This window comes from Dasypus novemcinctus, chromosome 13 (assembly GCF_030445035.2).
Source record: "Dasypus novemcinctus isolate mDasNov1 chromosome 13, mDasNov1.1.hap2, whole genome shotgun sequence".
Taxonomy (NCBI): Eukaryota; Metazoa; Chordata; class Mammalia; order Cingulata; family Dasypodidae; genus Dasypus; species Dasypus novemcinctus.
The window spans coordinates 45,470,739-45,484,057 of NC_080685.1; the positions used below are offsets into that span (position 1 = coordinate 45,470,739).

Below are 13,319 nucleotides of genomic sequence, written 5' to 3' on the forward strand. Positions count from 1 at the left end.
ATTTGATCCTGGGGACCTCTGATGGGGAGAGGGGTTTCCTGTTAGCTGCACCACCTTAGTTCCTGGTTTCTGCTGTGCTTTACCTTGACTCTCCCCTTTGCCTCTCTTTTGTTGCATCATCATCCTGCTGCATGATTCACTTGCGTGGGCACTGGCTCACCGCGCGGGCACTGGCTCACCGCGCGGGCACTGGCTTGCCTCACAGGCATGCTTTCTCCTCTTTTTCACCAGGAGGCCCCAGGGATTGAGCCACATCCACTTCCTCCAAAAGAACTTTCAAGTGAAGCAACTCAATTCAGCTGGGGAGATTTCATTTTTGTTTATTTCGTTCTCTAAAGAGAGGTGAAAAGAGATAGCAAGGTTGATTTTTCTAAAACTTACCTATTCAATAAATGGTGCTGGGATAGTTAGATATCTACATGTAAAACAACAAAAGTGGAACCCTAATCATACATTATACAAAAATTAACTCATATGGATCAATGATCTAAATATAAGAGCTAAAACCACAATACTTTTATAAGAAAACAGGGAAATAACTTCAGGGCCTTGTATTAGGTAATGGATTCTTAGACCTTACACCAAAAGCATAAGTAACAAAAGAAAAAATAGATAAATTAGACGTCATCAAAATTTAAAACTTTTGGGAAATGGACTTGGCCCAGTGGTTAGGGCTTCCGTCTACCACATGGGAGGTCCGCGGTTCAAACCCCGGGCCTCCTTGACCCGTGTGGAGCTGGCCCATGTGCAGTGCTGATGCGCGCAAGGAGTGCCCTGCCACGCAGGAGTGTCCCCCGCGTAGGGGAGCCCAACGTGCAAGGAGTGTGCCCCGTAAGGAGAGCCGCCCAGTGTGAAAGAAAGTGCAGCCTGCCCAGGAATGGCGCTGCCCACACTTCCCGTGCCGCTGATGACAACAGAAGCGGACAAAGAAACAAGACGCAGCAAATAGACACAGAGAACAGACAACTGGGGGAGGGGGGGGAATTAAAATAAAATAAATCTTTAAAAAAAATTTTTTTAACTTTTTGTGCAAAGAAAATTAACAAGAAAGTTAAAAGACAACTATCAGTCTGCCAAAGGGCTGCCAATGCAAAGTACAGAAATCTGTTGGCCTTTATAAAGGGTGTTTATTTGTAGTAAAAGCTTACAGTTACAAGGCCATAAAAAATCCAACTCGAAGTTGCTTTCTCACCAAAGTCAGTTGCCATGTTTTGAAGCAAGATGGTGGCTGATTCTGGCTGGTCTCTGCCTTCCCCTCTGGGCTTTCTCTTCCTCTTAAAGCTCTGTGGGCCCAGCCTCTTGAGGCTTCATGCTTAAGTGAAGAACTCTTTCTCCTGGAATAGGGCTTGGTTCTTTCCCAGCCTTCTATATCAGTCTTGGCTCTCTTCCCAAGGTCAGCTGTAAGCTATCAGGCAAAACGGTTCATCTCTCCCCAGGGCTTTAGCTGTTTGAGCCTTCTCCTTGAAATGGCAGAGCTCTCTCTTCCGTGTTTGTCTTCTTCTTTCTGTCCGTCTGTGTGAGTGTCTGTTTATATCAGATCCACCAAGGAGGCAGGGACTCAACCTAAGTCATGCCTCACTGAAGTGGTCAAATCAAAAAAGCCCTCAAAACAATCTTAACAGGTAATCTAATTAAAAACCCCTCAACTGAATTTAATATAATCACAGGATATCATACCCAGAGAATAGATTAATTTACAAACATAATCTTTCTCTTTTTTGGGATTTATAAGTAATCTCAGACTGCCGCAACAACCTATAGAATGGGAAAAAATATTTGGAAATCATATATCTGATAAAGGCTTAATATCCAAAATATATAAAAGAACTCTTGCAACTCAACAACATAAAAACAAACAACCCAATTCAAAAATGGGCCATGGGGGAAGCAGCTGTGGCTCAATCACTTGGGCTCCCATCTGCCATATGGGAGGTCCTGGGTTTGCGCCCTGGGGCCTCCTTGTGAAGGCACGCTCGCCTGCACGCCACAGAGTGCCACCCGGTCCGCAAACCCCCCAGAGAGCCAACTCAGCAAGGTGACACAACAAAAAGGGAGACAAGCAAAAACACAGAAGAGCACACAGCAAATGGACACAGAGAGCAGACAGCAAGCAGGCTGCCAAGGGGGGGGCGGAATAAATAAATAAAAATAAAGTACAGACAGAAGAACACACAGCGAATGAACACAGAAAGCAGACAGTAAGCGGGAAAAAAAGCTGCAAGGTGGCAGGGCATTAAAAAAAAAAATGAGCCAAGGATTTGAAAGACACTTCCCCAAAAAGGTATACACATGGCCAATTAGCACATGAAAAGATGCCCAACATCACTAGCCATTAGGGAAACGTAAATCAAAACAACAATGAGATACCACTCCACACTTGCTGGGATGGCTATTATTTTAAAAATGGAAAACAAGTGTTGGTGAGGATGCAGAGACGCAGCAATCCCTGGGCATTGTTGCTGGGAGTGTAAAATGGTGCCACCGCTGTGGAAGACAGTTTGGAGGTTCCTCAGAAAGTTAAGTACAGAATCACCTTATGATCTAGCAATCCCTCTTCTAGGTATATACCCAAAAGAATTGAAAGCTGGAACTCAGATACCTGTATGCCAATGTTCACAGGAGCATTATTCACAATTGCAAAAAGGTGGGAACAACCCAAGTGTCCAACAGCGGATGAATGGATAAACAAAACGTTGTATGCATTTACAAGAGAATATTATTCAGCTGTAAAAAAGGAGTTTTTTGATATGTGCAACAACAAGGATGAACCTTGAAGACGTCATGTTGAGCAAGATAAGCCAGACACAAAAGGTCAGATATTGTATAATTTCACTTACATGAAATAGCTAGAATATGCAAATTCATAGAGGCAGAAAGTAGATTACAGTTTTCTAAGAGTGAGGGGAGAGCTTAATGGAAACAGAGTTTCTTTTTGGAGTGATAGAAAACTTTTGGTAATGGATGGTGGTGATGGTAGCACAACATTGCAAATGAACTGATACTTGAAAATGGTTAAAATGGGAAATTTTATGTTGCTTATATATCACACAATAAAAATTTAAAAATAACTAAATAAAATGGATTCAGGAAGGTCAGCTTTTAAAATTAACATTACATACCAAATAAAGACATCACCCCACCACACACACACACAAAAAAAAACCTTGCATTACTCAATGATGATGACCAAAATACGGCTGTCCCCAAGTGGCCCTCACTGTGCCAAGAGGGCCCCTTCCCTCTCCGGGGTGGATGCTAAAGCCATCTCTAGGAGAAGTGGGCTGGAGAGCAGGCTTTTACTTGCTTTGGGTAAGAACCCAGCATATGAACTGAATTATTGTAGTCACTATCAAAAGCCCAAGAGTAATTCTGGTCTGACAACTCCTTTTATTTATTTATTTATTAAGATTTATTTTTATTTATTTCTCCCCCCCACCCAGTTGTCTGCTCTCTGTGTCCATTCGCTATGTGTTCTTCTGCGTCCGCTCGTGTTCTTGTCAGCGGCACTGGGAGTCTGTGTCTCCTTTTGTTGCATCATCTTGCTGCGTCAGCTCTCCGTGTATGCAGCACCACTCCTGGGCAGGCTGGACCTTCTTTCATGCAGGGCAGCTCTCCTTACGGGGCACAGTCCTTGTGCGTGGGGCTCCCCTACACGGGGGACAACCCTGCATGGCATGGCACTCCTTTGCGTGCATCAGCACTGTGTGTGGGCCAGCTCCACACGGGTCAGGAGGCCCCGGGTTTGACCCCTGGACCTCCCATGTGGTAGGCAGACGCCCTATCCATTGAGCCAAGTCCGCTTCCCTGACAACTCCTTTTATGAACCTGTCTAAAGTGTTACCTATTTTTATGCTCAGAAACTGGTCAAACATCAATAATTTAATCTCTAATCCTTCTCCAATCAAAACTTCAAGATAAAAGGAAAAGTTTGAAAGAGCATAATAAATTGGTTTATTCTTTTCTAAATTAGTGTCTTAATGTTTGAGCAATTACTATTACTAATGAGCAATCATTATATTTGTTAGTTAACTAAAAACAATAATAATTTATACCCCATTTTTGAAATAGATAGATAGATAGATGGACCTGGCATAGAAACAGATTACAGGGACAAAGACTCTTAAGGTACTTGCCTGCATTGGTGAGATGACAGAAGTTTTTAATATTCTTTTTTTTTTTAAAGATTTATTTTTATTTATTTCTCCCCTTCCACCGCCCCCCCCCCTCCCCGCCCCAGTTGTCTGTTCTCTGTGTCCATTTGCTGGGTGTTCTTCTTTTTCTCCGCTTCTATTGTTGTCAGCGGCACAGGATTCTGTGTTTCTTTTTGTTGCATCATCTTGCTGTGTCAGCTCTCCGTGTGGGTGGCACCATTCCTGGGCAGGCTGAACTTTCTTTCGCACTAGGCAGCTCTCCTTATGGGCGCACTCCTTGCGCATGGGGCTCCCCTATACGGGGGACACCATGCACTCCTTGCGCACATCAGCACTGCGCATGGGCCAGCTCCACACGGGTCAAGGAGGCCCGGGGTTTGAACCACGGACCTCCCATGTGGTAGGCGGACGCCCTAACCACTGGGCCAAGTCTGCTTCCCTATATTCTTTTTTTTTGTAATTTGCAATAGTCTGTGCTTCCTATAATAAGCATGTACTGCTTTTGGAATAAACAAAACAAGAGAAACTTCATTTAGAAAACAAACTAACAACTGTTTCTGCAGCACAGAGACCTGGCATCCAGTCTCTCTCCAGTGTACATACTTTCTCTGAAGATCATACTTCCCTCTGGGGGTACCTCTAGGGGTGCAAACTAAGGGACCTGCAGAAATGTCCTGGTCCCTGCAAGGTGATCACCCATGCAAGGTGATCATGATGCCAAAAACTTCAAGCCAAGATTATACTTCATGTGCCATTCTAAGAGTACTGGCAAATTTCAGTGTTAAAATAAAACATTAATTCACCATTCCCCCCCCCCCCCCCCCCAGTGAGTCAGCTTCAAGCCCTCTTTGGCCCCATCCTGAGTAGGCTTTAAAGGAAGTGTTTTAGGCTAGGCTTGCCAGAATGCAATATACCAGAAATGGGTTGGCTTTTACCACGGGGATTTATTAACTTATATGCTTACAGTGAAAATGTCCAAATCATGGCTTTATCAGGTGATGCTTTTCTCCCCAAAGACCAGCTGCTGGTGCTCCTGGACTCTGCTGTCAAGTGTCAAGGCCCATGGTGGCATCTGCTAGTCTCCCTTCTCTTCTGGGTTTTGTGGCTTCAGCTTCTGTCTTCCTCTGACTTTCTCACTGCTTCCGTGGGTTTCCCTCTGCATCTGTCTCTCCATATTCATCCCATTTATAAAGGACTCCAGTAAGAGGATTCAGACCTACCCTGGGTCATGCCTTCCTGAAGTAACCAAATCAGAAGTCCCACCTGCAATTCATTCACACCCACAGGAATGGGTTAGCGCTAAAGACATGATTGTCTGGGGTCCATCCAGCATCTAAATGTCACAGGTACATAGAGCTAGTTCTGTATTTTGGATGGACCCCTTGATATATTAGAGATTGTGGGCTCCTGCTTTAAGTGTCTGTGGGCAGCCAAGGAGCCCTTGGAAGCAGCCTGGGGACATGGGGGCTCCCCTTGGTGACTGAGACCAGACCGGAGATGTGGGACTTCAGATCATTCTACATTGCCATGGGGATGATAAACCCATACTTCCATCGCTCGGTTTGATCCTGATGAAATGGGTCTGAAAATATCAAGCAGCCAACAGAATGATTTAACCACTCTAGATAAAGAAATAGACAAGTATTACATAATTTTTAACATGAGATATGCTGGGTTATTACAGCAAGAGGAGACAAGATACCCAGGGATTGTTATATGAAATTGTAATGGATTTCTTAGCACCAAGTAGACACAGAAGACTCAGATTGTTAAGTAATAGACTGGGCAGGGGGAAGACCTCATTCTTGGCCCTCTAGTTACTAATCCAGTGAACTTGGAAGAGTCATTGAACCTTAATGAAAATATCCAAGCCTGGTGTGCCCAGAGCCAAGCCTGGCTGACACTTTGTTTCCATTTCCACCTCAAGTCTCTTCTATATTTATCAAGCCCTCATAATGTCCCTCCCAAAAGCATTGGTTTTCTAAGGCATCATTCATTTATTCATTCATTTGCAGGCATTTATTGAGCATGTCCTATGGGCCAGGCAATGGGCTAGGGGCTGGAGGTATAATTATACATAATCCCTGTGCTCAGAGTTTATAGGGAAGGAGAAAACCTTGAAAAGCTGCCTTTTCAAATCTCAGATTTTTCAGCCATGCAGCCTCCTTCTTTCAGTTCCTCCATACCTCTTGCTTCTTCTCACTTCAAGGTACTTGTGTGCACTGTACACTCTACTTGGAATGCTGCCCCTGCACACATACGCAGCCTGGATCGGTTCTACATATCTTCCTGATCTCAGTTTGAACATCGTGTCTTTAGGCCAGCTCCCTTTGTGCTTGCTCTCAAAGCCTTTTCCCTCTGCAGCATTTATCATCCTAGTGAACAATAAACTGCGGTTAAAATAATCATGGTTGTTGAATGCATATCTCCCCCACTTAGACCGTAATCTCCATTTTGGAGGACCTGTGTCATCTTGCTCATTGCTATGCCCTGAGCACCTGGCACAGGGCCTGTAGTACTGGAAGGCCTAGTGGATGAATGAAGGAAAAGAATGAGTGAAAATGTCCAAACAAAACAAAAAGAGGGGGCAGCCAATTCTGCCTGAATAGGAGGGATGGGCAAGAGGAACCTCACAGAGGGTTTACTGGAAGTGACCAGGACTCAGCCGTGCCTGAAGGAAACTTAAATGTTGGTTTCTCAAATTGTGTTCTCTAGGTTCCCAGAGATTCTTTCTAGATTTTTGTATAGTGTTTGGCAAATATAAGTAGATTTGTGAATGTTTAATAATTTATAAAACTTAAGTTTTTGTTATTCTTTTATTTTTCTGAATCCAGTTGTTTTTATTCCTCTTCTTCCACATTAGACACATCACCTTGTGAGGGTGCCTTGATTCTAAATACCAAGAAGAGATGATGGTCAGGTGACAATTGGCAACTTGATCAAGCAACCATGTTTCAGAAAATCATCCATGCAGATATGTATTGATTAAAGTGAGAGTGTTCTTTTCTTCCTAGCGTCCTGCATTACCATCCCCTTGACAGCGGGAGCCCAGGCCTGTTGGCCTCCACGGTACTGGCACTGGGCTGTGCCCTGGGCGTGCTTGGACTTCCATGGGCCGCCGTTCTCCGCCAACTCCAAGGATGGGGCTTAGAGCAGGGAGGGCCTGGGGAGCCCTCAGAAATCATTGCTGTTTGCTTCCAAGAGTCACGGCTTCCACTGATCTCCAGCATGACCCTTGTCTTACCTTCTCCTTTCAGTTTCCATAAAACTATTTATATTTAAGATGGATCAGATGGTTCTGAGAACCCCAGAGTGACCCTGCCATCGCTCACAGTTATTCAACCTTTCATGCCGGTTCCCTCAGTCAAGCAGGGCTACTGAAGTGGCTCCCCCGCAGGGTTGTGCCCCACCCATGTACTGTAACAAAACAAGATGATGCACGAGGAGGACCTCACACATGACAGGTGCTCAGGACATTGTAGCTATGAGGATTGTGGCCATTTATTTCATCTGCACATGACCCACATCCACAAGTTAGATGTAAACACGTGTCCTAGTCCTCTCCTCTCTTCCTTCCCTACCCCTGCCTAAATTGTGAGGCTCTTGGGCTGGGACCCCATGGTGACCCAGCGGGCAGAGTGTCCAGCTCCAGAACTGCGCTCTCTCCCAGGGGACGGGGTGGGGAGGGGCTGTAACAGGAGAGGCTGCAGCTGACAGGGAGGCAGGCCTGGGTCCTCCCACGACTTGTTCTAATCTTAGAAGGTATGCCTCAGCTTCCAGCCGCAGCCTGAAGGACGAGTGTCCCTGGACCCAAGGACACACACACACTGTCACCTGACTGCAGGGGTAGCAGGAAGGGGCCTAGAGAAGGGTGTTTATGTGGGGCCCCTAGGTGGCTCCAGCACACACCCTCGTAAGGGAGCTCCCTGCAGCCCGCCCATGCCTTTTCTCAGGGAAAACCAGGTTTATTATAACATGAGAGTAGCCAAGGAGAGGGAGTTTCTGAATTTGGTTTTGAGAGCACCAGATTATCAATTTTTCTGTTGGCCTAGCTGAGTGAGTCCATGACAGTTATGGTATGAAGAGGCACTTCTTCCCCTCGTATCTTCTCCTCCATAAAAATTAAGGGGCTGCCAGGCTGGCAGGGGTGGATTCGGTCTGCACCTCTGCCTCTGCACACCCTCTGGTGGGAGGAGGAAGAAGAGAATAAAGGTCCTGAGTACATCCGAGCCCGACTGAGTAGGGACAGGCTTCTGCCTCCCCACCCGAGCACCCTCTCCAGCTCCCTCGCAGGCTCTCTCCCTTTGCCTGTCTTTAGGCTCTGTCCTCACCCTGTAACGGGAGCCAAGGTTCAGCTCTAGGTTCACCTGACTCCAAAATTCCCAAGCGGCTGTTTGATGAGTTTCCTTCATTATCTGCCTTCCCACGGAGCCTCCATCCTCTCTAGTCCCACAGACCCCCGACACCTGCAGAATATCGGCTCCAGCCCCGTGTCTAAAGCCACCCTCATGTCTGCTCATTCCCAGGGGGAATTAGGTGCTCAGGGTCACCTTTGGGCCCAGCTACCTGCCTCTGCCTCTTTGTTCTCCATTCCCGTCAACCTGCTAGAGTCCAGCACCCTGAGGGGCTGCTCACCCTGTTTGCCTGAGCAAGCCCAGTGCTGCCCCTTAAGGGGTGAATCAGTAAACTCTGCAGCCTGAGGCTCTTCCTTTACTCCTCCAAAGGTGGGACAGGCCACTTCCTCTTGACCCACCCTCTTAAAAAGCACCCACGAATAAAAGGCTGCTGGGGGCAGAATTTCTCCTGAAGATGTGCGGATGGCTGGAAGCGGCCACCCTGACAACTCTCAGAGCAGGGACTTTCTCTTTTTCACCACTGTGTTCCCAGACTCAGAGCACGAACGGGTGCTCAACAAATACCTGTTGACTGACTGGCTGGATTTGTTTTCTGTTGCTGTGGCTTAAGTAATGCTAATTTTTTATTTTAAAGTTCTGGAGGTCTGAAGTAGTCACCACGTTGACAGGGCTGAGTTCCTTCTGAGGGCTCCAGGGAGATCGTTTCCTTGTGTTTTCCAGCTTCTGGAGGCCACCTGCATTCCTTGACTCACGGCCCACTTCCGTCTTTAAAAGATGGAATCCTTTCTCTGTCACATCGCTCTGCATGCCTCTTCTACCTCCCTCTTCCACTCTTAAGACCCTTGTGATTACGTTGGGCCCATCCAGGCCATCTGGGATAATCTCCCTATTTTACAGTCAGCGGGTCAGCACCTTTGATTCCGTCCCGGCCTTCCCTCTCCTTTGCCATGGAAGGTACACACTCGCACCTCCCAGGTATGGGCGTGGCTCTCTTTGGAGGGCCATGACTCTTCCCACCATACTCACTAGCCAAGTGCATTTGAAGTGCTGCCTTAAAGATATCTGTTCCCAGTAGCACATAAACTCTGGGGGTGCAGAAGTATCCTTCTGTGTCCCTCTCATTGGGCACTGTGACTGCCCCTAGCTGGGGAGCTACTCAGTGGTTGTTGGTTTTTTACCTTAGGGGTTCAGTGTTATTTCATTTATCATGTCTTAAATTCTCACAACCACCCCAGGAGGAAAGAAAGGTAGAAGGCAGGTGTTATTCTCATTTCACAGATGAGGAGGCTGAGGCTTTGAGAGCTTGTGACCAGTCCAGGGTCACACAGGCCCAGTGCTAGGCTCAGGACTTACCTAGTACCTTTACCAGTAAGTCTCTGAGTGATCCCAGCATTACGTGGTAAGAGAGCATATAAAATAATAGCAGTAGTCATCATCATAGGAAGGAGAAGAGAAAGAAGGAGACACATTCCTCCTTTCAGTAGTACTGCCTTCAAAGCTTAGCGGCAGTAGTTTCTCCCCAGGGCTCAAGAATGGATTGGAATATGCATTGTTATATTATCTCCTTCCAGAGTCTTCCTTCTAAACAGCAAATCATTTAACTCTCCTTATGAAAATGCTCTAGCGGCTCCCCCTAGCCTAAGGAATAAAGTCCACATTTGTAGGGCAGCCTCAGTATAAGAGCTTTCATTGAAGTGACCACCTGAGAACTGACCCTGGCAGAGGAAACTCAGAATCATCATATATGCCTCATGGCAACACAGTGAGCCGGGGATGGCCCACTTGGTTTTATAGATGAGCCCGCCAAGGCTAAGAGAAATCAAGGGATTTGCTCAAGCTCATCAACACAGCTAATAAAGCTACTAAGTGCTGGAGCCTAAGTTAAAACTTGGATGTCCCTCACCCTGGACAAGCACATCTTTCTAATTCCCATCTCCCTTCCCTCTCACTTTTTGCTTAGCCCATAGTGAACCAATTGAAGTTTCCCATACACACCGTGCTCTTCTCTGCTCTTGATGCTTTTGCACCTGTCGGCCTCTCACCCTCACCTCCTCTCCTGGTGAGTTATTCATCTTTAAGACTCTGCCTAAGCATCACTTCTACTCCTCCCCAAATTCACCCAGGCAGATTGTGTCCCTTCTCCTAAATTTCTATTACAGTTATACCCGTTCTTGATTACAGCAATGGTCTTTGTGCATTATCATCCATCATTTACAAGTGTTTCCACCAGACCAAAGCTCTGTGAGCTCCAGGACCTCACCTTTTCATCTTTATATCCCCACACCTAGCCAGTGTTAGGTATTTAGTAGGCGTTCAATAAATATTCACTGAATGAATAATAAGTGAACAATTGTGGACTGAGTGCCTTCTAAGTATCAGTCCGCTCACTGGGTACTTGACATCAGGCTCGTTCTGTCTTCCTCACACACCTCTAAGGTACCTGATTTTATCCTCAGTATCCCCAGCAGGAGGTTGGAAGAGTCCTCAGATGTGGCCCCAGCTGCAAGGCATGCTGGGAACAAGGGAAGGACTGAGCCTGTGGGTGGAGGATGCAGAACATGAGGGAAGGGAAGTCAGGATTATGGAAGCAACGCTGCTTCCTCTCCATCCCTGGACCAACAAGCCCTTCAGACTTGACATTTTGCTTCCTCTGTTCTGGTTTGACGCAGAGCCTTGGGCAGCTTGGATGTGTGGGTATTCAAGACCTGTGTCATGACCCTAAAAGCCATAAAATTAAACGTAGCTTTATTTCGTTATTTTAATCACCAGATAGTGTGCAATCAGTTCCTCAGGAATGGGTTGAGGGCTCAGGAGTGAGTGAGATTGTTGCACTGTTCCTGGCCTGCTGAGCCCTGTCGGGGCCACTGGCCTGCAGCACCAAGTCCTACAAGGAAATGGGGAGCCCTGGAGGCCCCCAGGAGGGACACACTTTGTGTGAGCAATGTATCTGACCTCTTTCCCTGGGAGAGAATCTCAGAGGCCTGCAATTTTCATATCCTTAAAGTCTACAAGTGGATAAGTAGGGAATATTTGGGACTTTTTTTAGTCTCAAGTGGAACATTTAATCAGCATTTGCATATATTCTATTCCTCTGCCTCATCTATTTTTGTCATTGTTTTTCTTTCCCTCTCCATTTCCATCCACCTCTTCCTCCAAACAAGGCCATCACTGTAATATCAGTGCATTCTTCAGTGTCTGCAGATGCTCAATAAACATTGGGTAAATAAACATCCCAACAAAATGGATGGTGAACAAGATATTTTTCTTTCTAGTGGCATCCCATGTTATTGTATCCTCTGTTACCTAAGTCAAAGAAGTCTCTGGCCCTAACCCATTGCATCTGTCACCTGCATCCCATTGCCTCTGAGGCTCCCAGTGGAATAGCACGAGCCATCCCCTCACCTTGGTCAATGAATGCCAACTCAATGCCAAGAAGGAGAAAACTCAGAATTCAGGCTGTGGACCTCTTCTTTTCCTATGTTGTACTTCCTGTGATTTTTATCTGGCCCCAAGACTTCAAATACCATTTCTAAAGACTCTCAAAGTTTTGTTTCCAGCCTGGACCTCTCCTTTGAACTCCAGACTTGTGTCTTCCACTTGGAATATCTAATGGACATTTCAAAGTTTCATGCCCAAGAAAGAACTATGCATTTCCCATCTACCCACACATACCCCCTTTTCAATCCCCAGTGTCTTCCCCAACCTAAGAAAATATACCCCATACATCCCATTGTCCAAACTCAAAACCCAGGAGTCATCCTTGATTCCCCTCTTTCCCTTACTCCCCACATCCCATGCATCAGTCATTCCTGTAGCCCTACCTCCCCCTTCTCACCATCTTCCTTCCACATGCCTGGTCTACTCCACCATCGTATCTTAGCTGGACCACTGCCATAGCCTTCTTACTGGTCTCCCTGCTTCTACTCTTACCCATTCTCCACAGACAGCCTCTTCTTTTGTAACTCAGATCACATCCCATTCACTCAGAATAAAATCCATGAGGCCCCATGTGCTTGGCACTGGACTACCTCCCACCCCGTCTCCCTTTCTTTCTGTTGTGTACAACATAGTTCCTGCCACACTTCTCTTTTCTCTGTCCCTCAGTCTTTGTGCCTGTCTGTACCTTCTGCTCAGAACATTTCTCCTCCCATCTTTCCCCACCTAGGATTCAACTCAGAAGACCTCTCCTCAGAGATGTCTTCTCACACCCTCTATAGATAAATCGCCCTCTTCGATCTTCTTCATAACACATGACAGATTATCTTATTTGTTTATCTATTTATATGTTTATGGTCTGTTATCCTTGCTGGAATGGCATCTCCTTTAAAGACAAAGACTATGTCTTGTTCACTGTTATATCCCCAGGCCTAAAACAGTAAATGCTTGTTGATGAGAGACTGAACTCTTTACTAGATGAGATTCTAGTAAAGGGAAGACTAGAGTTAGTATAGCATGGTGGTGTGAAAAGAGCTAGAACTTTGAAATCCACAAAATTAAGATTCCTGCACATGCTAACTTGAATAACAAGTTACTTAGCAACTTTGGACCCTAGATTCCTTTTCTAGAAGAAGCATTGTGAGAATTTTAAGATATGTATCAGCTGCCTCAGGGACGTTGCCTCCCACAATAGTAGGTGCTGGAGGTATGCCGGTGGGGAGGTAGCTGGGAAATTGGATTGAATGAACCTACTGGTTCCCAGTTTAGTCCTCTTTCCAAATCTCAGGATAGTAATGGCCACACACTGGGATATATCAAAGATTCAGAGACAGGGTAAGAGTATAAAGGGAGACTCCAGAACCATTTTGGCAACCCA

General features: G+C 46.0%; 1 protein-coding gene and 1 long non-coding RNA gene across 5 annotated transcripts in view; both read left to right on the top strand.

Moving 5' to 3' along the window:
* RCSD1 (RCSD domain containing 1) overlaps nt 1-13,319 on the top strand; it is a 71,616-nt gene that overhangs the window by 33,315 nt on the left and 24,982 nt on the right. The gene's annotated exons all lie outside the window — the stretch shown is intronic.
* Nucleotides 1,280-13,033, top strand: LOC139436288 (uncharacterized). Its single transcript, XR_011645483.1, has 2 exons — nt 1,280-2,811; nt 7,015-13,033. It is a non-coding gene; the product is annotated as an uncharacterized lncRNA (long non-coding RNA).